The sequence below is a fragment of the Phalacrocorax carbo genome, chromosome 11, assembly GCF_963921805.1.
Source record: "Phalacrocorax carbo chromosome 11, bPhaCar2.1, whole genome shotgun sequence".
NCBI lineage: Eukaryota > Metazoa > Chordata > Aves > Suliformes > Phalacrocoracidae > Phalacrocorax > Phalacrocorax carbo.
Window position 1 is genome coordinate 6,809,127 of NC_087523.1, and position 27,336 is coordinate 6,836,462.

The following is a 27,336-nucleotide window of genomic DNA, read 5'->3' on the forward strand; positions in this document are numbered from 1 at the left end:
TTATTGTAGTTCAATAAGGAATAACATTCAGATGATGTTTACTTGGTTAACTAGTAACTGCATCATCACACCACAAATGTTAACAGCTTCTGACTGCAAATAGATTTCCTCTGATGCAATCTGGAAACTGTTTAAGAGCATATAACATAGTTACTTCACATTTCTTAAAGTCTTTGCCACCTTGCTTTGAAATTGTAGTTTATCTTTTGTGCTGGAGTGCTGGGAAAGTTAAGTAGCTACTCTGGTAGATGCTACCCAACAGAGATCAGTTTGGTTTTTAGAGACCACAGATTTGGAAAGTACCCTAAGGGGGTCATTTAGTCCTATCGCTTTCCTTATGGGGGAATTTTTGTGACAGGCAATTGTGTAGCATCTTAAACTCCAGTAAGAGTGCTTTTGGTTAATTTTTACGTCCTTATGAAGTATAGCCAAGAGAACCTTTATTTGCAGTAAAACATTTAGAATTATTTCTGTTGCACCAAAAAGAGCTGCACACGTTCCTGCTGGCCCAGCCTTCACTATCCTTTATTAATTGTTATTATTAAGAAAAAATCAGTCTTATCATCTGTGAAACCTGATTGATTATATCAGTTGGAAACTCTAGGACACACCAAGCACTCAGCTTTCCTACAGTCAGTAGGTTCCCACTCTTATTATACTGGTATTCAAAGTAGCACTGCCATTAGCACAGAAGTGCTTCAGTTGCTATCTAGCAGAAAATGGCATTGAACAGACTCATCGAACAGTGGCGACCAAAGTAACCAACTATGTATAAATTGCCTGAGCACCTTGGGATCTCTGGATGAGTAACTACAACAGCCAGTCAGTAATATGATTAAAATCTGAGCTACAAGGCCATCTGACTATGCTTTAGATCCTTATCAGTGAATCTCCAGATTAACAGTAAGCACTATATCCATACCAAGGTAATTTTCCACAATATGTAGATATTAGAAGTCTGATATCAAAGACTTCTCCCGGGTATCAATAAAAAAAAAAAAAGGCAGCGTTTTCTTACTGAAAGTGGTTTTAATGTCTGAGGCTTGCCACCACATGAAAGATGGAGATATTGCCATTTTCACTGCAGAGACTATCAACATGTAAATAATACAAATTTTCCTATTTATTACTAATTCAGAAACTTAATAATAAGAGTAATAAATCTTTTTGCTACTCCCGTTTTAGAATAAATGGAAAAGCTCAAGATGCTTAAGTGAAACCTTGATAAATTTACAAGATCCTTTATTTTTACCTCTTTCAAAACTGTTTAAGTTCCTCCACAAATACTGCTTGCAAGCAGGGGGCTGCAGCACCATATAGCATGTTTGTCCTTTAGAGCATGCCCTAATCCCTGTCAAAATTTGAAGAAACTTCAGTGTAGTAACAGCTGAACTAGCAAGTTATATTAAAAATCAGAGTATATTCCCTTCAGTTAGAGAAAATGCAGGTACATTGGTAAAGTGAACAAAGCATATAATAAAGAATTAGAAGTATAACATCCACCTCTAGGTTATCATCTTGCCTTTTGTGTTTCGCATGTCCAGAGCTACTAGTTCACAAAGTCACTTCTTTAGTTACTTCCTCTGCTCCTAGTTTAGATTAGCACATAAACAGTATTCTGAAGCCATAGCTGGTGGTGAAATGGAGCACTGCTCCAACACCTGCCATCTGTCCTTAGAAACGCGGGGCTTTTTTCCACCCCCCATTGCCACTCCTGATTACCACTGGTCTGAGCAAAGCTGGACCCTTGGATATCACATACTACATTAAAATTTCTTCTGATGCTATTGATGAGATGGGACAATAAGCTCCATACTACTCCAGCAGAGACAGTCATTGATAATCATTAGCTGCCTCACTTCAGTTACTTGATTGAGTACAACATGGATGTAGTCAAAGAGTTAACAACCACAACACAACACCCTTTGAACTTCATTCCATATGGCTACTCCCACCATAACAGATGGTGCAGCTATTTGTTTTCAGTTTACTCTTGATGAACTGTTTTCTGTCTTCTGTTAAAATGACTGTGGCTAAACTGTAAAAATGACAGCTGCCCATTCCTGTTGTCCTTTCCTTGCAGCTTGCTATCTTACAGCTCAAGGAGAACACTGCTGACGGAGGAGATTGCTCATATGCTGCAGGCTTTCTGATTGCTGTTTTTCCTCCTTCCCACTCCTCCACATTGCAGCAGCTTCTCTTAGCTGCACAGACTTGCTGCTATGTGGGAGGAAAAAGTAGGAGACTAGAGAGGAGCCAGGGACTTGCTTACAGGAGAAGCAGACCCCAAACCAAGCTGCAGAAGTGATAAGAATGAAATAAATAAATGAGTAAATCAGCTTGAAGAATTTTTGCATAGCTGTTTTTCCCCCAGAAGAAAACTACATGTACGTTAGTTCATATACAGCAGGCTTTAGTGACCTTTCGTCCTGCCATTCCTCTTCCATCCATTGCCAAAGACACACGTAATTATTTTTTTTAATCTTATCAAAAGTTCAGTTCCCATCTTTAACATAGTCCTAAACAAAATCCAGTAAAGTTTCTTATATGTTTTTTAAACTATGTAATTTTCACATTATTTGATGAGTTAATTTTACCACACTTTTCTATTATGTTTCTGTACATGTTCGACTGAACTACCCTTATCCGAGACTGCCTTGTAAAACACCCAAGTTCTGAACTCTGTGTTTGGTAGGTCATGATTGTGAACGTTCACCTCAGTTCCACAGGCTTGCCAGTAAATGGGAGAACAACAAAATAAAGCCAATCAACCAATCAAAAAGGAAAAAAAAAAAAGGATTCTGGTCTCTAGTCTACTCCTAAAACTGTCTACGCAGACAGCCAGAAACTGTAACTAAATATGATACCGAGTGAACATGAAAACAGATGTGTTAAACCAGCTCTATTATGAAAGCAATTAAAGAAAAAAAGAAAAAAAAGGGTTAGTTAAGAAATTGTCAGGAATATCAATATCATGTTTTCCATGAAAAGATTTCCCAAATGGTTTGAAGAAGTTATTCAAGTTTGTTGTTGATTCACAACATTTTTTCGTCATTGCTCCAGATCAGATACAAATCTTATCAAAAAAGCATTTCACAGAGACAAAATTTTCTACAGATACTAAATAAACTACTTGGGCATTGTTTCAGAGAGCTAGGCCACTACGTACTGTTGGTTGTCTTCTGTTTTCACTTTTCTACTATATATTCTTATTAACTCCCCTAACAGCAAATCATACGGCCATAGTAGAATATTCATCCCCATTATTACTTTTCCATGTTCGCATCCTCTCATTGAAAGGGGAGGGGATGCCTGAGCTGCTGTGAGTAGAACAGATAGGAGGCTAAGTCACAGGACAAATCTCCATTGAAGGTCAGAGAAGGCCTACAAGCTCATTTTGCCCATACTTCCAAAGTTTAAGATGAACAAATACTTCTATACCAATTACATCAAATACAACCAGGTTGGTCTTTCTGCAAAAGCTAGCATCCAAATTTAAGCTTTACTGTAAACTTTACTGAATTAAAATTTACTTTTAGGTGCTTGGTTTGTTTTTTTTTTATAGTGAACTTCAAGTTTAGTCTAAAATTTCATTACAAGCTCATGATGAAAATGAGCTCTGATTTTTTTTAGGGGGGGAGGGTGGGGAAGGGATTTGTATAAAAATGCTTTTCATTACAATAATATATGACTTAAATAATACTGTTGTATGTTTTGCTTTGACTCTCTATATTACTTTTCTTGTTAATCGGCTCTTTAATAAAAAAGCCATAAGAGAGGACAGGCTTCAGTTCCACATACAATGATGGGCTTGTCTTTTCCCTCCACATCCAACTGAATGCACTGAAGATTTCTTTAAGTATGATCAAAGGAAAACAAAACAAGACATATCTGGGAAATGTCTGAACCTCCTGTTTGCTCCATGCAAAGATAAATAAAGATGCTTGTGTTAGATAAGTTAGAAAAATCAAGGATTGATTTGTAATCATGTAACCGCAAACCTATCACGTTTTTTTAAACATTATCACCATTTTTAAACAATATCACCAAGATATTAATGCCCAGGCCATAAGCACTGGATAAAAGTGAATGGTGAGTACGCAACGTCTTCATAGAATGCCCAGAAGTCCCAAATTATGGTGTATATATATCTTATTTGCTGGTATAAGAAAAATAAACATCAAAAACCATATGGCTGGTTGATTAAAGTTATACCACTTACCTTTCATAACTTCAGACAAAGTTCTGGTTTTCCAAAAATTTAATTCTAGCTAGATTTTGTGCCTCAGGAAAGGCTTTATATGATTTCAATCTCTTCCTGACTCCTCCTCTAAAAAGATGAGGTTCGTATTTAATTCAAGCTATTCTCAGTCACTTCCTTCTCTGCCTTAGAAAAAAAAATTCTAGCTTCCGAATATCACAGTAACGAGGCAGCAAGCAAGAGCTGTGATCAATTTTCAAATTCTGCTTGCATAATGGATACAGGCATATTTCATGCAGATTACAAAACAGGGAGGTCTTCACTGAATTTTCACTATGATTTATTTTATAAAACCGAGATGAGCCTAGAAAGCGGGGCAAAAAACACCAATCATAAATTTATATACGATAATGACAACAACATGCATTAATTTACAATGTAAAGAGACATCTTTTGGGATTATTTCAGCCACTGTTCAATTAAGTCGTTAGCTTTCATTTCTTAGGAAGACTCATTTAAAAATCATCCAAATGCCAACATCAAAATGAAATAAGAATTATGTACAGCTAAATTATAAAACAATCTCCTTAATGTAGAAAAATCAATTCTGCAGGCAAGGTGAAATTTGTGCAAATGCCTATTTGGCAAGAAATAATCATCATTCAGTCTTTTTAATATTTCTCAGGAGACCTTAAACTTTAGTATCATCTATTTACTTGAATTCATGTAATTAAGACTGCAAACAAATGACCTCTATATCACTGTACTATACATAGGTTGATGGTACTTGCTCAGTAGCATCAGCGTATTTTCTGCCTGGGAAGTAGCAGCGAGGGCTCGCCCTCATAGAACCCAAGATCCTGTGCAGCTGCCCCAAACATTGCATCGCACACATGGCAGCATGAGCATTTCTATCTTTCGATGTATTTAGAGTCACAATTACAGCAGCTTCACTGTGAAATCCAAGTTTCCAAAGACAATTTTTCCTCAGCTATACCCTGTGCTGCACTTATTTTGGTAGAGGACCCATTTTGAAAATTAAAATTGTGCTTTGGAAACTCTTACATCTTCTATTATCATCGCTTGATGTCTTGTACTAATGTTTATAAGGTATGAGTTCTTTATGCTTCAAATGGATTGTGGTTATTCCCTGCGTTGATCATTAGACTTGCACTGTACCTGAACAGGTAATTTCTTCCACTCAACACTTCATTTTTGCCCCAAGGCAGGAAAAATAAATGAAGAAGTTCCTGCTGCATTTGCCACAGTAGTACATAGAGTTCTCCATGCCCAGGCTAAAGGACATTAAGCACTGCAAAGCTTTCTGCTGCTGTTCTAGACCGTCTTGGTTGAATCCACTATTTCAGTATGGCATCAATATGTACCATAAACATTGCCCAATTTTTGAGCCTGCATTAGCCTCTACGTTCTCCAAAATGCCCAATGGTTAACCAAGAATGGCCACCCACACACCTGCTGCCCGTTGCATTGCCAAATGACAAGTTTTCAATCAGGAAAAACTGATATCCTGCTTTTGTTTTGAATCTATTTGCAACATCAGATATGAAGTACTAACAGTTCAGCATATATAGTGGATATTAATCTAGCTGGTTGTAAACACATTCGCAATTTTTGCAGAGGCTGAAGGAAGAATAGGTATGCTGAAGTGGATCAGTCATTGTCAGAATTACTTCAGTTACTTATTATGTGCAATGCATACTGTCGCTGGGAAGGTTATGTTTCCTTGGCAACTATCAAATACATTGTTAATGTCCCTGAAGAATTCCTAGTCAATAATTATTTCAGTCCTTTAAAGCTTATTTTTTAAAATAACTTTTTAGGTAGCTTAATCCTACCTCAAATTTGTGTATTTAATTGACTGTTGTCAGGTAGCTGAACGTTTTTATGAAAGAAAGGTTTTAACCTACAACTTAGTTCTCTTTACAGATTTAGAGCAGCGCATCTGAAGAAATCAGATATGTCAATGAGAAATAAGACCTTGCAAGGAACCTACCCCATCTTTCACAGCAGATGTCTAGAATGAAACTGAATTAAGGTGAACACTGAAATTACATGACAAACACTAATTCCCATTTATGTGTTTCTCTCTCAGGCAACTACTAAACTGAGAACATGAAAAGCATATGCAGTTTTATTACTGAAATAAGGACAATGATTGCAAATACTAAAGCAGAATGATAAAAACCAGCTGTAAATTCAGCTGGCCCCCAGAAGTTTTGAACACCCCTAAGGCTACTATAGAGTACATCCTACTGAAAATTAAGGTTTCATGCTTAATTTAAAATTCCAAGTTCCATGTTTAACTTAGCATAATAAGAATAGATACAGTAACTTGACACGGTTAGTGTCTTACTAATTAATGCTTGAGATGCTTCTTAAATAAAAGCCTCAGTCATAATTTGGGGGAAAAAAAAAACTCCCAAGAAGGAAAAAAGACTAGAAGGATAAATAAAAACAGTTTTATCAGATCCTCTTGTTCCCTAGCACCACACCATTCATTTGTTTACTCAGAACAGCTGTTTGAAAACAGTTACTCATAAGCAGTAATGAAGGAATGACCTCTTCTCCTTACGCCTTGTTATTTATTCCCCATCAGAGTCATATACAGAAATAAAATTCAGGTTTCAGAATTATGTTGCTAGCTAATTCAAATAGTGTCCTTTTCAAAAAAAACCCACAAACCAACAATTAATTAAACAATAAGAACTTCAAAAAATATGCCAAAAACACAACTTCCTCTCCATGCCAAGGTGAAAGACGTTTGGCCTTACTTATGTAGTTGAGTAGGAGAGCTTGGGGTTTTTACTTAATTCTCATTTTTTCTTCCAAGGGCAAGGAAGCGAATCCTAGCTTAAAAATGTTTAAAAAGACTGCAAATAGGGGGAGTAACTTCTCTGGGGTCACTGATAACAGTACAGTAAGGATCTGAGGACATGGCCATACCCAGTCTCTACTTTGTGTGGATCCTGCCTCAAAAGGTACCCAGGCTAACATTTGCCTTCATTTCTTGCCATACCTGAGCAAGATTCTACCCCTTAACTGTGCAAAACAAGGGGGGTTTTTTTGTTTGGTTGTTTTTTTAAAAGAAATCAATTTGGCAGATCAAAAGTAAACGTACTTCTAATATATAGTGTTCATATTTCTAGTATCTATATAGCGTTCAGCATGTGACACAAAAACACCACAAAAGAGAAATTAAGCATATTATGATTTCTTCTGAGCCTTCAAAATGGCTTTTGGTAACCATGAGCTTTTACTGTCAGGGGAAAGAAAAAAACAACAAAAAAACCACCCCAACCACAAAAGACCAAATCACACAAACCAAACCAATAAAACCCCAAACACAACTCTACAAAAGGGCATTTTATCCTGTAACTTTCTCTATATCAGCTCTATGGTTAGTAAGTGTTTTAGATACAGAAATCACTCCTGATGAGAGATGAGAACACTGCTTGTAGGTTCAAATCTGCAAACTATTTAGCTGTACTAGTCACCCATGCTGACTAGGGAAACATGGGAAATCAGGTTGATATTAACAGCCTGTGAGCACACATGAACTGAAAATACTTGTTTTCTTAATGTTATCAGTGATGTCACAAACATCATTTGAAAAGCAGTTGAAAAAAAATAGAAAATATATTCTAATTTAGAAGACTAAAGAGGATTAAATAAGACATTGATGATAGTAATATGGATTAGTGGTGTTTTTCATTGTTTCAGAAAACCACATTCAAATTTTATCTGGAGCAGAACTGACTTTTTTCTTTCTCTATCTCCCATTTTCATTAAGTATTTACAAAGACATGCAAAAACTTATAAATGGTCCCTTAGCAATGGGGCTCCTCGTGGTGTGGGCTACAGGCCAAAGTGATAGTTTACATGTTTATTTCAGAGTTCTCCATCTCTTATGTTACCAGCAAACAAAAAGCACTTATAAATTTAAAGAATCATGCAGAACTACTCTTGGAATATTATAATACTTTGACAAAATAAAAGTGAAAAAAGAATTCCTGAAAAGTAGGCCCCATTTATTAATTTTTGTGTGCTGTAAGGAGTTATCTGCTAAGCATTGGCAGTCTTCTGGACATTTCAAGAAAAGCAGTGCTACAGCTTTCTGTCGGTTTTCTGTGCTACTGCACTAGCACAGAGATTTCAATTCAGTCAGCTGAAGCATCTGAGCTTGCATGTTTGATTGAAAGTCTAAGCAAAATTTGAAATGAAACCACATCCGATTACACACGCATTGTAAACAGTTACTGAGAAATTATTGCTATAATTGCATCAAGTCAAATCTAAGAGGGGTAGTACAGAGAAGAAGGGGGACCGGAACCCTCTCTCATGTAAAACATTTTGTTTTACAAATATCATTGTCTGCAGTAAAGGTAGGATAAGTTGCAGAACAGAAAAGGAAAAAGAATAAAACGACATACTGCAGCAGGAAAGAGCAAAAGGAAGACATTAAAAGATAACACTGAAAAGCTCAAATTAATTGTCAACCAGTGCCATCACTCTGAAATCCAATAGCTTCACATTTTGAAGACATTAGTAACAGCCAGCAGCCATGCTTTACCACGAGACTTCTGACACCGCTAGGAGTTGCTTTGCCTCCTCCAGTTCTTAATGTTATTCTTATTGTATTAGTAAATCGCTGAATGATTTTTAATACCTCATGGCTTCTGCCTCTACATGCGACTTACCGTGGACAGCACAGATAGTGACTGCCTTGTTTCCTTGGTAAGTTTACTGACAGAGATTAAAGGGCCCATGTACGGTAGTACTTCACACTGAGCGTTATAAATCTTCCCTGGTGGTCAGCATCTTCAGAAACTTGATCATAATTTGCTGATTCAAGATTCTCCTGCCACCATCTATATTACAGTGGCCTTGAGCACTGCTGCCATCTCTGTATGTGCTTATCCCTTCAGTTAAGGCTACTATACCTCAATTTGTGTCACACCTCATCAGTTACCAGTTTCCTACCTTCAGCATCTTTGCAAGGCTGTTATCCAGACAAAAGTAAGATCTTATTACTTAACTTTTGTGCTTACTTAAGGGTTAATTTTGCAAGTATTCACCTTTTGTAAAGCAAACCTTAACCTACCTTGCTACAATTGTAGCAACCTCCACAGCTCTGCCTCCACATTATCACAGAAAATTGCCTTTAATATAACCTCCAAAGAAGTTTGCACACTGAAGTTGACAGTGTCCTGCTGTAATTCCATTTTAGTATCAGTGCCCAGCAAATAGTACTAAGATCTCTGCACATGTAATTACATTAGCTGTAGAAGATAATTTGAATCCGAAAGAAAAGTTTTTTTTCTTCACAGTAAGAATTTTTTAAAAGTTTCAATTCTAGGACTCCTACTGAAGATGAGAACATTTCTATGACGTTCTGATTTCAGGTTATAATTTATGATGCCGTCTCTCTTATACTATGCTAACAGAAAAAAATTCTTCACTCTCCCCAGTGTATGTTTCCATGCCTGGTAAGAAACAAAATATCTCACAGAAGTTTATACAAAGTTGGGAAGTAATAATAGCAATGGTAACAATGATAGGCTTTGATTTCTATTAACTCAACACAAAGATGAACTACAAAAGAATTAACAGAATATACTGGCAATAAATATCCTCTGTATGTAGGTTGAAGTCAGCATCCGGTAAAAGACATCTATTTACAGAGGTCATAACATTTTTCTACTGACAAGTGGCAGATATAGCAGAAGGGAAGCATATAATAATATTTTTAATACTTGCTAGGACAACAAGAAAATTTACTAAGGAGCTCCAACAAGTAGGTCTGTTTGTTTAATTAATCCAAAACACTCAAATCCCCTACACCTCACAACACGAAGGTCTTCACTAGATTTATATAAGTGGTTCTTTTGCTGGTATCTAATGACACAAATCAAATTTTAAAATTATTAAGAATAAATTACTTTCCTCAATACTTTGCTACCTGAAAATTTTTAAACTATCCTAATATTCAATTCAATGGTTCTGTTGTCACACATCTTTCTTTTGTTCTTTAGTGGCAGCACGTCGGTTGGGAGTGGGGGGTTTGGTTGGTGTGCTTTTTTTGGTTGGTTGGGGTTTTTCTGTATTGTGGGTTTGGTTTGGTTTTTTTTTGTTTTTGTTTGTTTGGGTTTTTTTTGTTTTAAACACTATCCACAAGAATGAAAAGAAAAAAGCCATTTATATTTAAATTAGTATTGCCTTATCTAGCAGTAAATGCCTATACACTACTCAACAAAACCAGGCAAAAGGTCTTTTCTTAACGTTAAATACAAACAAACAAAATGTATGCAACTAGTACAATCTGCCTTGTGCTTCTTAAAATGCCAGCAGCATTTGAAGTGCACTTGTAATTATTGAATATTAAGAAATATTTGGGGGGGAGCAGAATAAATATGGAATGATACGATTCACTTGAAGAGATGAGTTCTTTTTTTACAAAGAGCAATCTATGATAACTAAAACCACTAGAAGGCAGTCCAGTTATTTTCTTCAGAGCTTGTATTTTTTCTCACAGCTAAAGCTCTGCTGTAGAAATATCTCAGCCAAAAAATAGTTTATGGGAAAAGGAAGTCAATTGGTTTTGTAAGCTATAAAGGTCAAAAATACTTCTGTGAAATATTCCCTTTGGAAAACTTGGAAACAACCTTTTTCTCCAAAATTTTATGACAGCTGGTAAAGCAAGAAAACATATGCTTTTTTGTACTGCCTAAATAAAAATGACTGATCTGACTTATTAACTCTGATTCTCTCAAGACAAGAGCAAGAGTTTCCAGCAATTTTATGCAGTTCTTATTATACATTAGCAATACCTGCTTTTAGATGAGCAATATTTATCCTAAACATCTGTTTGCAGGATCAGTTAAAGGGATTAGAAGTGATGCTTCCAAATTTATTAGCTTACATGGAAACTATTTTTCAGTCTATTGAGAACGATTAACTGAAGCTTTTAAGGCTATAGAAATAAAAACAAGCGGTAAGGTCTGATCAAAGTCATGCCTGTAATTATCTGATTCATAAACCAGAGAAGTTCAGTCAGTTATATTTCAAAAAAGTTCCATCCACTTTTAGATTTCAAAATCAGGAGAGAGACTATACTATATTCTGATAATAGAATAATAAATTCATTGTAGTAGACAAAATCCAAAAAGACTAAAGTAACACTGACATGTACAAACAAAAGCCTGGTAAAAATATGTACAGTAAAAATCCATAGAGCTTCCAGAATAGATGATGAGTAAGCATAAGAGGAACAAACAAGAAAAATGTAAAAAAATGTACAATTAACTGGAAATCCTTTAAGAAAGTGAGCCTATCAAATCCCACTGGGATTCTCTAAAATAAAGAGATCAAGAATAGCTAGATCTTTCAATTTATATAGTAATTGTTCTTGTTCTAGATAGAAATGGAAGAGCAGCACTAGAGAAGCAGTCTTCCACTGCTGTGTTAAAAAAGTTAGTTTATGCTACGTTTTCACTTGTGGACACAAGAACAGTTGAGAGGTGTGAGCATGCTGGCTACATGCAACATTCTATCTACAGTGATGTACATATGTAAGAGTATTGACCTAGAAGGTAGAAAGGCGTTAAGGTACTCATCTATATCACATACTTTTTTCCCCACAATCAGCTTAACTCCCTGCTGAGTACAGGCCAGACTTCCAAGAATCCTGAGAAAAGGTGCTGGGCAGACACGCTTTATCCAATACGTGCAAGCTCCCTGTCAACATTCAGGGAGAACAATAAAACTTTGTGCATATAAAGGCCGCTTGGCTTAAAATATACAGTAAACAGGATCTAGAATGTTATTAATAGCATCAAAAATAGCTGTTAGACAGTTACGCTATTTGTGTTGCTCATACAGACTGCCCCACTTTCTATTACATATAATAACTCCAACTCAGTTATCTAAACTGTAGTTTCTGTCAGTTATCTAAAACAGTATTCTCACTTATGCCTTTAAGCACATAAGATTTCCCCACCCCACTGTCTCCAGGGAGCTTTTTTCCACTTCTTTAACATAATCCAAGTGCGTAAGACTGGGATGCTTTCCCTATCATGAAGCAACACAGCAACAAAGATGTCCAAACTTATTCAATAAACAAACATTTTAGTGCTGACAGAAGAGTAATCTTTCACTTGTCCCAAAACAATTTTGATGCAAGTATTGTGAGCCAGCTCTCTTAGGCGACGTTAGTTCTGCATGAGCTAGACCCTAGAGCTCATATAGCCATTGCAGTAGGGCCCCTAGCCAACCAGTGCCTCAAGTACCACTACTTCTCCCTCTGCTTTCCACCAGCACGCCACACAATAACAACTCCAGTTATTAGGAAAAAAAAAAAAAAGAACTAGAACAAGAATGTTCTAGACAGACAGAAGCTCAGAATTACTAGATCACAGTAACCAAAGCACAAGGCTTTTAGGACTCTGTCCCCTTTATCCACGGGGATAGTAGGGTACATTTTTTCCTCCAGTCCAGAAAACCACAATAGGTGAAAAAAGATTCCATGCTGTGCTTTTTAATCCCTCTCTCCTGTTAGATCTCTGTCCCACTGTGGTCCCTACTCCAGGCAGGCACATCCCCCATCTGAACTCCCTACTTACCAACTTGTCCTGGTCTCCTTGCCAGAAGGACATGCAAATTTTGTTCAGTTAATCTTAAGCAAGGAGAAATCTCCCTCTCCTTCTCAGCAGGCTCAGTCCTGACCTATAGCGCACACACAACACAATGTGAACCAGAAGCTTTCATCCTTGTTAAACTGCAACAGTTCTTTGAAAAATTACAGGTAACCGCTAGCAAGTTCAGCAGCTTTACCACAGAAGCTCCAATATTGATAATCTCTTCCAGCTACTCTCAAGGCAAAAAAAAAAACTGCTCTCAAAGGAGGAGCACTATGCTGAACACAGCAAGTCCTCTCGTAACAGTTCAACAGCTACTTTCCTATGTTACTTTCAGGTATCCATTACTGCTTCCTGAAGAATTTCCTGCCCTCTAAATGCTTGCAGAGATCAAGTATAAAATTAAAATCAATGTCACCTTTCCACAGTTTCTCTGCTTTCCTTAGAGAGAGTGTCAAGCATCACAGCACAAGCCACTTGCAATACTGTGATAATTTTGTGCTTTGGCAGCCAGCAGAAATTTGTCTACAGCTTAATGGTAAATGGGATTAATACTGTATGAGACTGTCATTTGATGGTGCAAGAGAGAGATTAAGCTATGTAAGGAAAGAGGACAGGAACTAATTTAGCACCCTCAAAAGTTAAGGGCATGTTTACTTTACCAAAAGTTAAATTGGCAAATGTATTTATGACTGAAAGCTACTTCAAAACTCTCATTAGTTAGTTCAAGAATTCTATCCAGAGAGCAATCTCATTGCTGCTTCCACTGCCCAGGCCATAAGAAGCCCAGAAGAACCAATGCGACTTACAGAAATACATATCTGGTTTTCACACTGCATAGGAAGAGGGGAGTAACTATTTTGCTACTTTTAGCAACAAACCACAAGATTCCACCTTTGATGTATTGGGATGGGATGAAAAACAAAGTTACAGAAAAACATCAGAGCTGGGTGGCCTGCACCAGAGGTGGTCAAACAGAACAATTAACTCTCCAATAAAACACCATCCATTGTCACATCTTTTATCTTAGGAGGGGGAACGGACACTAGAAGATGATTTAATCTTAAAAAGAGTAGTAAAAGGAACCAAAGCTTTTAGCAGGAATTATCAACTGTGCAGCAAATATTCCCTCAATTTAATAGTTCCACAGCACAGATGATGAGACTACCCTTAAATAAAGTCAACATTTGTGGATTGCTGAATATTTGACGGGGGAAATCAAAGTATCCTGTAATGCTCTCATTTACTAACAAGACTCAGCACAGCAAGCACCAAAATCTCCTCGAGTAAAACAGAACACAACATTTTGAAGACAGACCTTAATAGGCATTTCTCAAGCACATCTGAGAAGTTAAGTGAACTGAAGAACCTTTGCTGAACTCTCATCACATTGAGCAAAGACATTTTCTAACCCTAATAGGAAATAAAATAAAAGCTCCCCCCTACAATGGAATTGCTGGTTCACCACCAGCCACTGAGTACCCTTCTACTTCAGAGGAACAGAATGAATGATTTTCCTCTTCTACACTTTATGAAAATGGGGGTCTCATAAGTATTACAGTGCTAATGAATCGAGTCAAGTTAGGTTTTTTTGCTTCTTTCTCTTTCACTCTACCTAATACATCAAAGCATCAAACTGATGAATTCATCTTGCTATGTTTTTTTCCAAATGCAAAATATTACAGCCCACTGTGTTTTCATCACACATACAGGTAGCTTAAAGACTTTCAGTGCAATACTTGTCGGGCCAGTGTTAGATACCACCTACCACAGAGACTTTAGCATCCGAGTTTGGGAATCTACTGTTGTGTGTGCTAATTTGTACAAAAGCACCCCCAAACAATATTGGCATATGTTTCTCAAATTATTCTGATAACCACATATGAGACATTAGAGCCAAGCCAAGAGAGAAGAAAAAAAGATAATGATAGAACAAAAGGATAAAGGGAAAACTGAGACAAAACACAGTGATTTAACCCACATTATAGTGTGATATCTCAATTATGAAATTCCTAAGAAAAACTCCTTAGGATAGAAAGGCTGATGAGGCTGCAGGTCTTTGAATTGTAACATACCAAGGCAGCTCTTTAATCTTGCAGCCTATCTATAGTAACATTCTGCAGTGCTACACAGCTAAGTAATTTTTTTCACTTTCCTTTCACTGTTCTTCCCATGCTACCTAATGCTAATGTGTAAACTGACTAATAGACTCTCAACAAAAACCAAATTTCCCAGTGACTCTTACTCAGCGCCTAGCCTTTCTAGGAATCTCAGTAAGGCTTGTCAGAGAAGGGTCAAACACTTTTTGCACCATCATGCCTCCTGTTGCTACAGTCCTCCAAAGATGAAATGAAAGCATAAGGATTACACCAGCTGTATCTACACGCATGCTAACTGTAGCCAATGTTTTGTGTCTGAACAGATGCTTTCCTAGCCTCAAAAAAAGTGATATTAAAAAATACAGTATGTTACTGATATGGATGTATTCACTCACTAGCCACGTTAGGCATTAAGTGCTATTTAATTCAAGTAACTGAGGATGAGTTACAGTAAACTGGAAAAAATTCAGTACATTCAGAGTGAAAGAAAGCTCAGGTCTACATGGTCTTTAGTTTCTATATATTGTTTCACTCTTCTTTAGTATTAAATTCTGAACATTTCTGTGAAAACCCATGAGACCCCCAATCCTGCAGAACTTTAGTAGACTATATTCACACCAAAGATGGTCTTGTCAATACCAAGCAGAAGACTTACAGACTCTAGAGCTGGGGTTGTTCAGCCTGGAGAAGGGAAGACTGTGGGGAGAACTTACTGCAGCCTTCCAGTACTTAAAGGGGGACTATAGAAAACATGGGGCCAATCTCTTTAGCAAGGCCTGTTGTGACAGGACAAGGGGTGGTGGGTTTGAACTAAAGGAGGATGGATTTAGACTGGACTTAAAGAAAAAAATTTTAAGACCACCTCCAAAATTTCATATATACTCAAGAAGCACCTTTAACAATTACAGTTTCCAGAGTTAACTTGCAGAGCAGCTTAAGTGTTACTAACAAAATTTTAAAAGGCCATTTAGTTTTTATGCAAACAAAGTACACAACTTCCCCTACACATTTCAAGCTCAGTTTTGGATTTCTCACTGATATGCTCCTTATAGGCACATCTAATGCTTATTTGTAACTATGCTACTCTGAAAAGAGCTTTGATTAAAAAAAAAAAAAACAAACAAAAAAACAAAACCACAAAACAAAACGATTTCTCCACCATTAAGAGGGACTATTAATGAACAGCTGTTTTGCAGCTAGAAGTCATTGTTCTTATTTGTTGCTAATTTCTAAACACAGTCCAAACTTCCTTTTGGACAGGGCAATTTCCCTTACTTTTTTCTGGAAATTTCTAAAGAGAATTTCAGCAATATTTTAGAAAGTACAGGAACTATGTGTAATCAGGCCTTACTGACAGTCGTACCATCTAGTACAGCGACAGGGAAAAAAAAGTGGTATTCATCCACTTTTAATTTCAACCAAAGGGGAATTATCAAGAATGGTTAAACAAGCACTTGATCAGAGCCCGGGGAGCATCCCTGTACAGATAGAGCATAAAGTAGAAGGAGCAATTGCAGCTTCCTTATAAAAGTGTAACAGCTATTTTAGATGCAACATTTCCTGACAATTGCTTCTAAATTAAACTACTAAACTTTCAAGAAGAAAAGCTATCCCTACCTTTATGACAAGTATTTTAGCAATTCCTCATCACACCGAGCAGAAGGAGTATTCAATACAGTGTTACACCTCCAGGGACTGAGAGAAAACAGAGGGATTAAAAATGCCTTGCAATAAGAAACTAATCTATAAAATTTGGCAGAAAATCTAGAGATAATTCAAGCTGAGATGTTCTGTTTTGCATTTTAAAAAAATTATAATATAATTAGACCATCTAAATTACTTTTAACATTTATTCACAGAATAGTTTTCGTTAACATTTGTTTTCCTAAACCTTCAATTAGTTTTTTCAAGTACACAGTTTGAAGCCTAATTATTTTGCAGATTTATGGTTGCTGAACATCAGAGCACAAGTATTTGAACACCACCACCACCGTACCCACAAGAAAAAAAAAAGTGTTTACCTCAGAAGCTCCAGACGATTTAAAAAGACAACTTTGAAATCCAGTAACTGATGCACATGTGCACATATATGCACACACTAGCAGTATGCCCTCATACAGTTCATTCTCAATCACCATTTTCCTGTTTAAAAAAAAAAAAGTCATAGTGTAAGGATGCTACTGTATCAAGCAGCCATATAAACACAGAAAACAAAGCCCAGCTTCAAAACATTTTAAGTAAATAATCACAAAATTAGCCTGTCTTCAGGTCTCTTCCTTCTTCTATAAAGATTTTAATTAAACTGAAAGCAAAAACAAGTCTTGATATTTAGTAACAAGGCCATTTCACGTAACTTTAGTAACCAAATCTGTCAGTGGTAAGATGTATCATTATGTACTAAATTACAGAGCTCTTGTCACCCAGTTTTAGACTCAAAATTGTGGGGGGGGAAATAATTTCCACTAAGCAAGTCACTTAAGCAGTCACCATCGCCATTTTCAAACTCAAACTATGTAATACCACCGATAGCGTTCTATCATGCCTTATTCTTCTTTGCCTCAGCAGTGACACAAAAATCAGTTAAAATATATTGCCAGCAGCCAATGCTTGTTCAGGCTGGAAAGCATTTAGAATTTACATGGCTACATTACCCTTTCCTTCTATTCGTTACTGTCCCATTTCCAAGATCTTATTTCCACAAATATTATTCACACACCTTGCTAACTTTCTCCTCATTTCCATCTTTCTTACAGATGGTACAGCCAGGAATTGATGCATAGAGTTTGTCACCCAGATTATGACAGAATCATTTCTTTAAAAATAAACAAAAAGAACTCTGCCTTCTAAGGTTATTACTTTTATTGGTTCTTATTTCAAAGAGAGTAGGGAGAAAAGGGGAAAGCAAAGGAAACTCACTGTGTGCTGATGAGAACTATACCATTAAGAAGTACTGAGTTAGAAAGTAAATGGAGACGGGGGAATATTTAAAAAGATGTTCCTGTACCAGAAGTATTACTTACAATATTAACCTTTTTTGAGGAGGTGGATAAGGGAAGGGAATATGTTTCCTGGCCTTAAAGCTCAAGCTCAAAAGGATAAGGAATCTTCATTGTCAAACACTGCAGAGAGTTTAAAATAAATCCACAACGCAAGGATATATAATCAGGTAATTCCTCTGAAAAAAACAAATGATAAACCAAATTATCTTCACTTCATCAACTGATAATCCTTGTGTCTCACAGGCCGGCTTTCTTAAAAAGAAAATTTGACACAATTCCCTCTTGAGAAGCTAATCCATATCCAACAAATACCATCTCTTTGTATGAATTTAAATCACCAAGCACACTATTTTTCAAAGTTCATGTCCTAACTATGCAAATGATTTGTGTGTTTCTTTAGAGAGCATACCTCTATGTATTCAGTATGATGTATTCAATGTTTCTTGCATAATGCTTATTTAAAACCCTGGAAACTGTTTAAATGATTCTGTTCTTCCTTCTTTTTGATCTCTGTATCAGTAATTAATACTGAACTGTAGTATCACCTTTTGGGACCATAATGTGTTGCCAAGGATACTAGGATATAATTATGGTTTTATTGTAGGCTAACTGAAAGACTTCTCTTTGTTGAGAGTGCAATTCAGACTCATCTAGTGTTAATTGCACATACACACCTCCTTTCGTCACGATATTGTGGAGTACTATGAAAATTATATACCAACACTCCTGTGACTCAAATTCTGTTTCTATTATACAGACAAGCAAACTACAGCACAAAGGCTCTGAATGACTTGCTGAAGGTCAAAGCTTCAACTGGAAATGAAATTCAAGTGTCACCCTACTTATAGCTGCTAACTCTAAAGAGGCAGCAATGTGCATATTTGCCTGGCCAAAGACATGCTTTCACTATAAGGTCTTCCTTTGTCTGAGTTCAGCTACACAATTGTGAAAGCTTCCTGTATTTGCAATACTGTTGTTAACTTACTATTATATCTGACAAGGCAGAAATACCCCTCAAATACAAGGTCTGTCATTCTTCATCAGCATGGTGCAGCTGTTACCTTCCTTGCCAAAACTCCCAGCCCTCAGGAGGAAATATAATTTAATTAGCTCAGGTTACACCCCAAAAAGCATAGAATCTGAAAGAAAACTAAGCCAATGTACGAAAAATTAAATTGTTGCAATTGCAGTGATAAAAAAATGCCAGGGAGACTCAATACTGTGGGGTGTTCCCTTCCCTCCCCCCTGCCTTTTTTTTTTTTTAAATAATGGATTTCACAATATTTTATGGAATAATGGAATATTCCCCTTCAAAAAAAAAAAAAGTAACTTCAGGAAAAGAAGAAAAATCCCACATTTATGAAAGGTGGAATTCAATTCAAATGCATTCATCAAATATTAGGAAAGATTAAAACCATCATGTTACAAATGGAGGAAAGAAAATATTAAGGAGTTAAAACAGCTTGAAGAATTTTAAGCGTTTGGAATTCAGAGCTTAGACTTACTGCTGCAGGAATTTTATGTCACAGTTCAAGAGCACACCTTCTGTAACAGGCCTTCCATGCAGTTCCAGTTCACAGCGTTTCAGCACTTCACTGGAACTCGGACATTTTCTGTCCCATATTTCAATCTGTATGCATCTTGTTCTAGGTAGTTTGACATATCTTGGTAGCCCCAAGATTGATTTGTATCAAGCAGGACCATAAAATATGTTATGAAATACCTTTAACCTCTTATGAACCACCTCCCAAAAAACCCATAGTCAATTAACTTCATGTCTTCCATGTTGAGGAAGAATAACCTGGGACTCAGAAAAATCAGTATTTTCAGATAACTCCCACATGTAACATCAACCAAGCCTTTACAAATGTACTTACTTTTTTTTTTTAATATTTTACTTCTGAAACTTTGCCATTTTCTCTTTCATGCCTTGAAAAGCCAGGAGTCATCAATGCAGTACATATAATATCCACCTATTAGATAAGCATGCACTTGGCCCAGTTTCTCTTCTATAGGCTGAGCAATGCCCTGAGAGTCACACAGGCCATTTCAACTTTCTGTCACTGTAACGGCTTTCATTTCTTGTGATATCCTTTTTTTTTTTTTTTTAACTGACTGTTCTCCGCCTTCCGTGTTTAACTAACATAAAAAGAAGACTAAAAGCATCATCCAGATACTCCTTCAACTCTTGACAGACTTGATGCTGTGACATCTATATTTCTTTTGTAGCCGTGCAGATGCACGCATGGCTGGAACATCCAGCAGAGAATCAAAGCAGAAATTAGTTTAACTATCAATTGTTAACAAACCCTCCAATTTCAGCAGGATTTATCATTCAGATGCCCCATGTGAAAACTGATATATGAAGAAATTTAACTCAGCCACATAATTTGCCATTTTCCTTGCTGTTAGGGAGTGGCAAGAGAAGTTTTCAGAAGACCATTTCTATCTTTGTCTATATCTTGCACCTGCTCGTGAGAAGGTGTAATTCTTTGCACTTAACAAAAAAGTGGAAACCCACCACAAGAGATACTAACCTCCTTGGCAATTCCTGGCGAAGTAAACTTTTTAAAATTTGCACTCAGGACACCAGCAGCCATCAGCCTTCTGTCTGTCACTACAGGACAGCAGCTGCACAAGGGAAGCACAGAGATTCCAGGTGAACTAACAACAAACGTACAGTCCTGAGCAAAGACCTTCAGCCTCTGTGGGTCTCGTGGGAGCCAACCCGAGCAGCCCCTCAGTAGCTACCACCAATTTAACATACAAACTTGCATATTAAAGGGAAGAAAAGGTCTCCGTGAGCTGTTCATCCCTAGCTACAAAGGTGAAGAATCTGCAGCATTATGCACTATAGAGGCAAAATGGCATCATTTAAGGAAGGAAAAATGTGTGGTACCAACATAAAGTCTCTTAATCACTTGAAAGAACACCCTGTGATGTGCAAATACTCTGACGGTGTGAGGCTTTCCTATACAATGCAGCCTTAAACGGTACTGAGCACCTTTGAATGCTCACGCTAATTAGCCCACTGCCATCACTGGTAACTCATTTCACGGAGTATATAGCGCAGTCAAAAGCTAAGCGTTTTTTCTTGTTATCTTACATACTGTGACTGACCAGGAAATTCGTGTGGCTTTTGCGTCAACTCATAGAATGATATTTATGCACGAATTCTCATCTGAAATTATTGGGCCATTTAAACTCTCAAAGTTGAGCTGAAAGATAAGTCCATTTTAAATATCAGTCAGAGGCTATATGGTTCATGGGCTCCACACCGGATAAGAGTCTTCCTTGAAATATTCAAATGCTTTGTTGCACGCTTTGTAACGCACTGCAAATACTTAGCATTAGTATTACCAGTAGACACGAAATGGCTTAAAATATTAGTGTACTTTCACTTCCGCAAAACTGACTGAGGTAATTTCAGTCACTTTACAATATAAAGCTGTTTCCTGGTGCAGGTAAGGGATTTAATTCTTCCCGTGTAAGGGAGCGCAGTGACAACCCTCTTACCGCAGCCCCGAGCACAGGCCGCTCTCAAAATGGTGGGGTGGGCTCCCCCGCGAGCAGAGCGCGCTCGCTGGGGTGTGCCCGCAGCCGGAAGGCCTGCCCCCCCGGCGTCGCGCGGCGCGGCACTACCGCACCTCACACCACAAGCCTGGACGCTTCACGATCCCGCTCAAAAAAAGTACCTTCCCAGTTAAGCCTTTTGAAGCTACGACCGGCTTGTACGGGGCAGCGTAGGTGCTGCAACTGCTGGTGAAAGCCGCAGGGCTCCCACCGGGTGACGCCTGCTGCAGGAGCGCTGCTGCACGGGGAAGGACGCCCGCGCGGCAGCGTGCTGCCAGGGGGAGCTCGACGTTTGGGGCTTTGGGGTTTTGTTTTTTTAAGATGTTCTAAAACTCAGTTCTTCCCTGATCACAGTGGCAATTACAAACATTTGGTGAAGCAAATTTATAACTATTCCACGCTCTCCTGTTTTCATCTTAAAGTTGGAATTTGGAAGCATAATTAAGGGAAATATATTCCCCTAAAATAAACTGAAACAGTAAATTCTGCTCAGAAATCACGTGAAGGTAAGAGTTAGTAGAATGCAGCCCACAATACATGTGTTTTCTAAAGCAATACCTGACATCTAACACTGAATTGACAATTACATTAGTGCTTAGCTCACATTTGCGAAAACCCTTTTTGTTCCTAGCGTATCGATTTTGCTTTGTTATTACCTCCTTCATGAGGCCGAATCTTTAAGGGAGGTCTCCACGTATTTACCATCCTATCAGTAAAGCCAAGAAGCCTGATGCACCTCCGTGCCTCAGCTGCAAATATACAGTGTGACAAGTGATTATTGTCAAGTAAGAAGATTCCAATGCAGTTATAATTTTATACATGGTAAAAACTTTAACACCAACCCAAAACTTCTATTAGGTGATAAACACACATAGACATATTTTTCTACTAGCAAAGATTGCTACACTTCAGGTCTCAACTCATTCAAGCTCACTTAGCAGATTGGTAGCAAGTGTGCATGCACTGTGAACACGCACTGCATTACATTCATACGTAAGTCTTGTTTCCATTACCAAAAAAGTAAACAAAAATATATACTACTGTAGTTTCATAGCAATGCCTAAACAGCTTATTGACTGTTCAATAGCAACTAAGATCTTCGTATAAACAGAACTAATTGAGAAGCATATTTGACCAGGAACACTCATTTCAGCTTGTTATTGCCTGCCTCAACTTACCCACCAGTAGCCACTAAGTAATTTGAAGGTAAAGTCCTTCTGTCTTCTGTACTTAACATAGTTTGGGATATTTGCCTTCCTGTGCTTTAGCTCAGATAAACAAAGTTAAAGCAAGCTGATTGCCTTGTGGAGACTACTTTTTTTTTTCTTTTTGCTTTTCTTCACCCAAAATTTAAAAGAACATCATTGACAGATTTTGTTTCTCTTCAGGTACAGAAAAACTGTTACGCTTAAATAGGCACGGAAAAACTGCACAAGGGGTGTGCAGTACTATTTCACATGTTGCAAAGCTCTTATCACAGGTTGATATGAAAGCAAACATGACAGTTGTTTCAGCAGCTTTAAGAAGATGCATTCAATCAACGATATGAAAACCATGAGATTCTTTGCAAAGCAACAAAATTAGAAAGATGGGGGAAAAGCAGATCTGCAGCTGAACAAGTGTTGGTGCTTCATGGCTATTATCACAGAGTTAAAGAATCACCGCATTTTGCTGCAAATTAGTGACTGGGCTTGACCTAAAGTCATTCCCATATCATAAACCTACCATACTTCTAAAAAGCAGAACAATTCAGGAACAGAAGTTCCTGAAACTGAAGCTAAAGCCATATTTTTTAAAAACAAATCAGATTTTTTTTCCCCAAAGGTTTAATTTTTCCAGAAATCACAGAAATAACATTTGATGTATAGTTATGTAGCACTATGAGGGGAAAAAAGAACAACCAAAACAGGTTTCAGCATTAGAAACCCTCTTGTAATCCATTGCAACTTCAAATTTTTGCTTTGTATTAGTTCCTCTAATTAACGTCGGTATTCTCTGCAGTGTCTTGTTTGGGAACACTGGAAGAAGCTGTACCAAATTTAACAATGACCTTTCTTCTCTTCAACCTGCTCCCCTACTATTTCATTTGCTTCTTCCTTTGAACAAAACAGTGCCTGCGCAATCTATCACTGGCAACAATAAAAACTTACATACCCTCCTTTTTCAGGGCTCAAAAGCAGCAAGGGGAGACAAAGTTATCTCCAATTTTCTCTAACCAGCTCCCATACCAGACAGATGAGTCTTTCTTTATTACTTCTTTGTTACTCTGCTAACAGTCTATAAACAGTATTTTTAGGGGTCATACTGCCAACAACTTGTTGCAAACCTTCAATAACAAACAAGACCCAGATAAATGAATCACATTTCAGTGACATTACCCGTCCAAAGGTAACTCTGTCTTGGACTGTGATGACAGGCATTCTTTGCTGAGCATGACCACTCAAGCTAGGATTGTTTCTGGTATATGTGGAATCTTAAATGGTCATTCATTTTTTTGAGATGTAGAAATGCTTTGTCCCAGTGATTTCTCCTCCTATAGTTATTGCTGACAATCCAGTGTCATTTGTTCCCTTACATCAGACAGAAAAAAACCCCTAGGCTTAAAGTAATAAAACCCTAGCCCTTCAATACGAAGCATAGATTACTAGGTCATAAAATTGTAGATCTGAGTCCATTTCATAAGCATTCTTCAGAAAATTTTCATTAACAGAACTTACAAATGGCAGTAAGTCCAAGAAAGCACTGATTAAGGGATGATTTAGTCCCTCCTAGTTCTTTCTCTGGAGCTGCTCAAGCGAGTTACCGGACTCTTCCCTCCATATATATCAGTATATTTATTAAATAAGGATTGCTGTAGTGCTTAGTCACAGATAACATTTAGTTCAGTGTAGCTATACCTTAACCTTTTCAGTCTGTAAAGCAAGCACATTTCTTTTCAGAGAGGCTTGGTGATTTTTGGGTAAGGGCTAAACACTACTTTTCATTATAATATTGCCTCAGTAACTTCCTATGAATTTGATTTTTTTTAAAATTGAGAATGGAGGGGCAAGTTCTCTAAAGAGGAGAAGAAAAAAAATTTAAAAAAGGAAGCTTTTCCTGACATTCATTCAATCTAACATGGAATTTGGCTGGCAATTTTTAGCCTGCCATCGACCAGGAACATCCAACTAAACATTGGCATGAAAACACTTCTATTCCCAGCTGCTCAGCAATGAATTTGCTGGCTTTAGTTGAATGTACAAGATCAGCTTTGGTTCAATCTTTATTCGTTTTATTGTCACTTATTGGAATTTAAATAAGGCTAGCATCCCATGCGAACTGCTTGTTTTTTAACAGCAGTTTCCCCAAGAGTTTTAATGGGCTATTTGCTCTGTATAATTGCCCAAGGAAGAAAAGCTATATTCCAAAAATCAGAGTGGATATACGCATCTGAGGACATTCTGCTCCCCAGTGATCACTTTTAATCTATTCACCACTTTACTTACTAAGATATCAGCACTACCCCCACCCCAAACCTTCAAGCGTTGTAAGCTGAAAAGTCTGCAATCTCTCCTCATGCATCTCTCTAACTGACATCCTTGCAACTACTTCTTTAAGGATTCCACTCAGCTCCTATGCCATTACAAAGAACACAAAGAAGAGTTACAAGAATTTGGACAACAGGAAACGGGTATTTTTACTGATATCTAGGGTAAGAATAACCCCACATGGATCTGTTTCATCACATTCTATACAGAAATCAGTATTTGTCACGGGATGTTCAAATAGCTTGGTGTCAGTTAATTTCCTGTTTTTTCCTTTTCACAGTAAACAGATGAAGAAATTATGCAGCACAAATACATCATGCTCCCCACTATATATGTTATAATGTACAAGTCTCTGGAAGTCATGGGAAAAAGGTTTTGTGTATTAACTTTGTTAATATGAGCATAATCAAATACAAGGCCATGAAAACAGTAAGTTAAATTCAGCAATATCTCTATGGATGGTTTTCTTTTATGTGGAAGTATTGCTTTCCAATGATGACTGAGTTATACCTCAGAAGAATAATGGAACCATGAATCCTAGATATACACGTTCAATAATTGAAGCATAAGCCTTCAACATGCTACCCTTCCTGAAAGGGAAACAAAAAAATTAATTCCTTTTGTCTGGACAAAATGCATTCTGTTTTTCTTAACTATGATCAATTACATCAGAAAGCTTGAGTGGGAAAGCTTCAAAAAGAAATATTTCATTACTGCATGCAAAACTTGAGAGTTAAGTTAATCATACTGTTACTTAAGGCTACTTAGTAAAAGTTGTATTGAGCAAAAGAACTGTTACACTAACCTACCAGTATGTGGATATTTCCGTGCTTTTTTACTGGTTCTCAGTACTGTTTTAAAGTTTGGAAAAAATATGCAAGCAGAATAAGCATTCTCAACAGCTAGCCACAGATGGCTTGTAGCCCAACAAGGCCACATATCTGTGATTGAATTTAGCAGAGGTATTACAATTATAGATTACTTCAGTTGTTATCATGTATGTCCACGTGAGCCACAGTGAGAAAAAAAAAAATTTTTTTTAAAAATCAGAACTCCTGGCTAGCACAGACAAAGCATTTTCCTGAGGTCTGAAACACTTGAAAAGTTCAGCTGAAGCACAAAACCAGAAATAATTTCAAATGCAACTGCAGTCAAGTTCTCGTAATGACAGATAGCTGTTTTCAGTATCTAGACTCCTAGAATTGCAGGACAAATCTTGTTATGACAAAGTTAGACAGATTAGTAAATCAGGGGAGGCAGCTAGCCTAAACTCTGCTGATGATTTATATGCCACAATCATCACCACAACTTAACATACTCTTTAACCCCTACATAGCAATACTGTGAACGCTCTCTTTAAAGGTGGCTTGTGATTCCAAGCAACATACTGACACCTCTGGACCTATTGCAAAGCACACAATTTTCACTCAAGTCCTGGAAGCATAAGCACCTGGAAGGGTGTGGAAACATGGAAGAAAGAGTGGAACAGAAGAATACATCCACACAGCATAAATACTCAATACTGCCAATACTAGTCCCAGAGTGGACAGCAAACGAAACAACAATCACCTTCAGACTTCTCACGTGCTTCAGTAGGACCCGTATCTTACAGAATTTTATGCTAGAACAGACCCAAACTGTTCTATTATATTTTGTACAACCAAACAGTAAGGAGGATAAACTTTTTACCTAAAGACAGAATTGATTTTCACACACACAAACTCAGGTTAGCATAATGTAACTGTAGGCTTCAAAGCCTGTCATACCAGGCAAAGTAAGAATTAACCTTGACTTCCTATGAGTTATCAGCAACTTTGTCATACTAAACAGTTAGCTTCATAATACAGTACCACTGCTGTTTAGTGAAGGAAGTCAGAGGTGATCAAGGTTAAGTATGTTAGGAAGTGTTTTTCAGTGTCCAGATAACTGTGTACACGTGTCCTTCCGTAACCATTTAAAAAAATGAAAGGGGGAGGGGGAGGGATAAACACACACTTCATCTTGTAATTTTGATTAGGTCACGTTCAGTTAATTCTTCAACAGAAAATACAACTATGCAACTGCTTTGACACATCTCCTTTTACTAGATTTCCTTAGGGCAAAACGTCATACTTGTCCTACAATACTAGTGTTAAGCATGCATTAGCTTGTGAAAACCACAGAAAACAATATGCTTAAATAAGTTCGAAGAACTTTTCATTTGTTCACATTAAATATCTTTCTTTACTTGGCCTCAATTACACCAAAATATTGCTACTTTTGTCAGTATCTTCAAGTTAATTT

At 37.3% G+C, this 27,336-nt stretch overlaps 1 long non-coding RNA gene across 3 annotated transcripts in view; it reads right to left on the bottom strand.

Annotated features, from left to right (window-relative positions):
• Positions 1-27,336, bottom strand: part of LOC135315338 (uncharacterized) — a 123,906-nt gene that overhangs the window by 71,985 nt on the left and 24,585 nt on the right. For 2 of the 3 annotated variants that reach the window (XR_010374782.1, XR_010374781.1), the window contains 3 exons: positions 20,491-20,584; positions 17,975-18,129; positions 16,976-17,096 (listed from right to left, as the gene is read on the bottom strand). This is a non-coding gene — a long non-coding RNA (uncharacterized LOC135315338). Of the gene's footprint in view, positions 1-16,417; positions 16,650-16,975; positions 17,097-17,974; positions 18,130-20,490; positions 20,585-27,336 lie in introns of those variants that run through there. The other variant, XR_010374783.1, reaches the window with a different exon arrangement.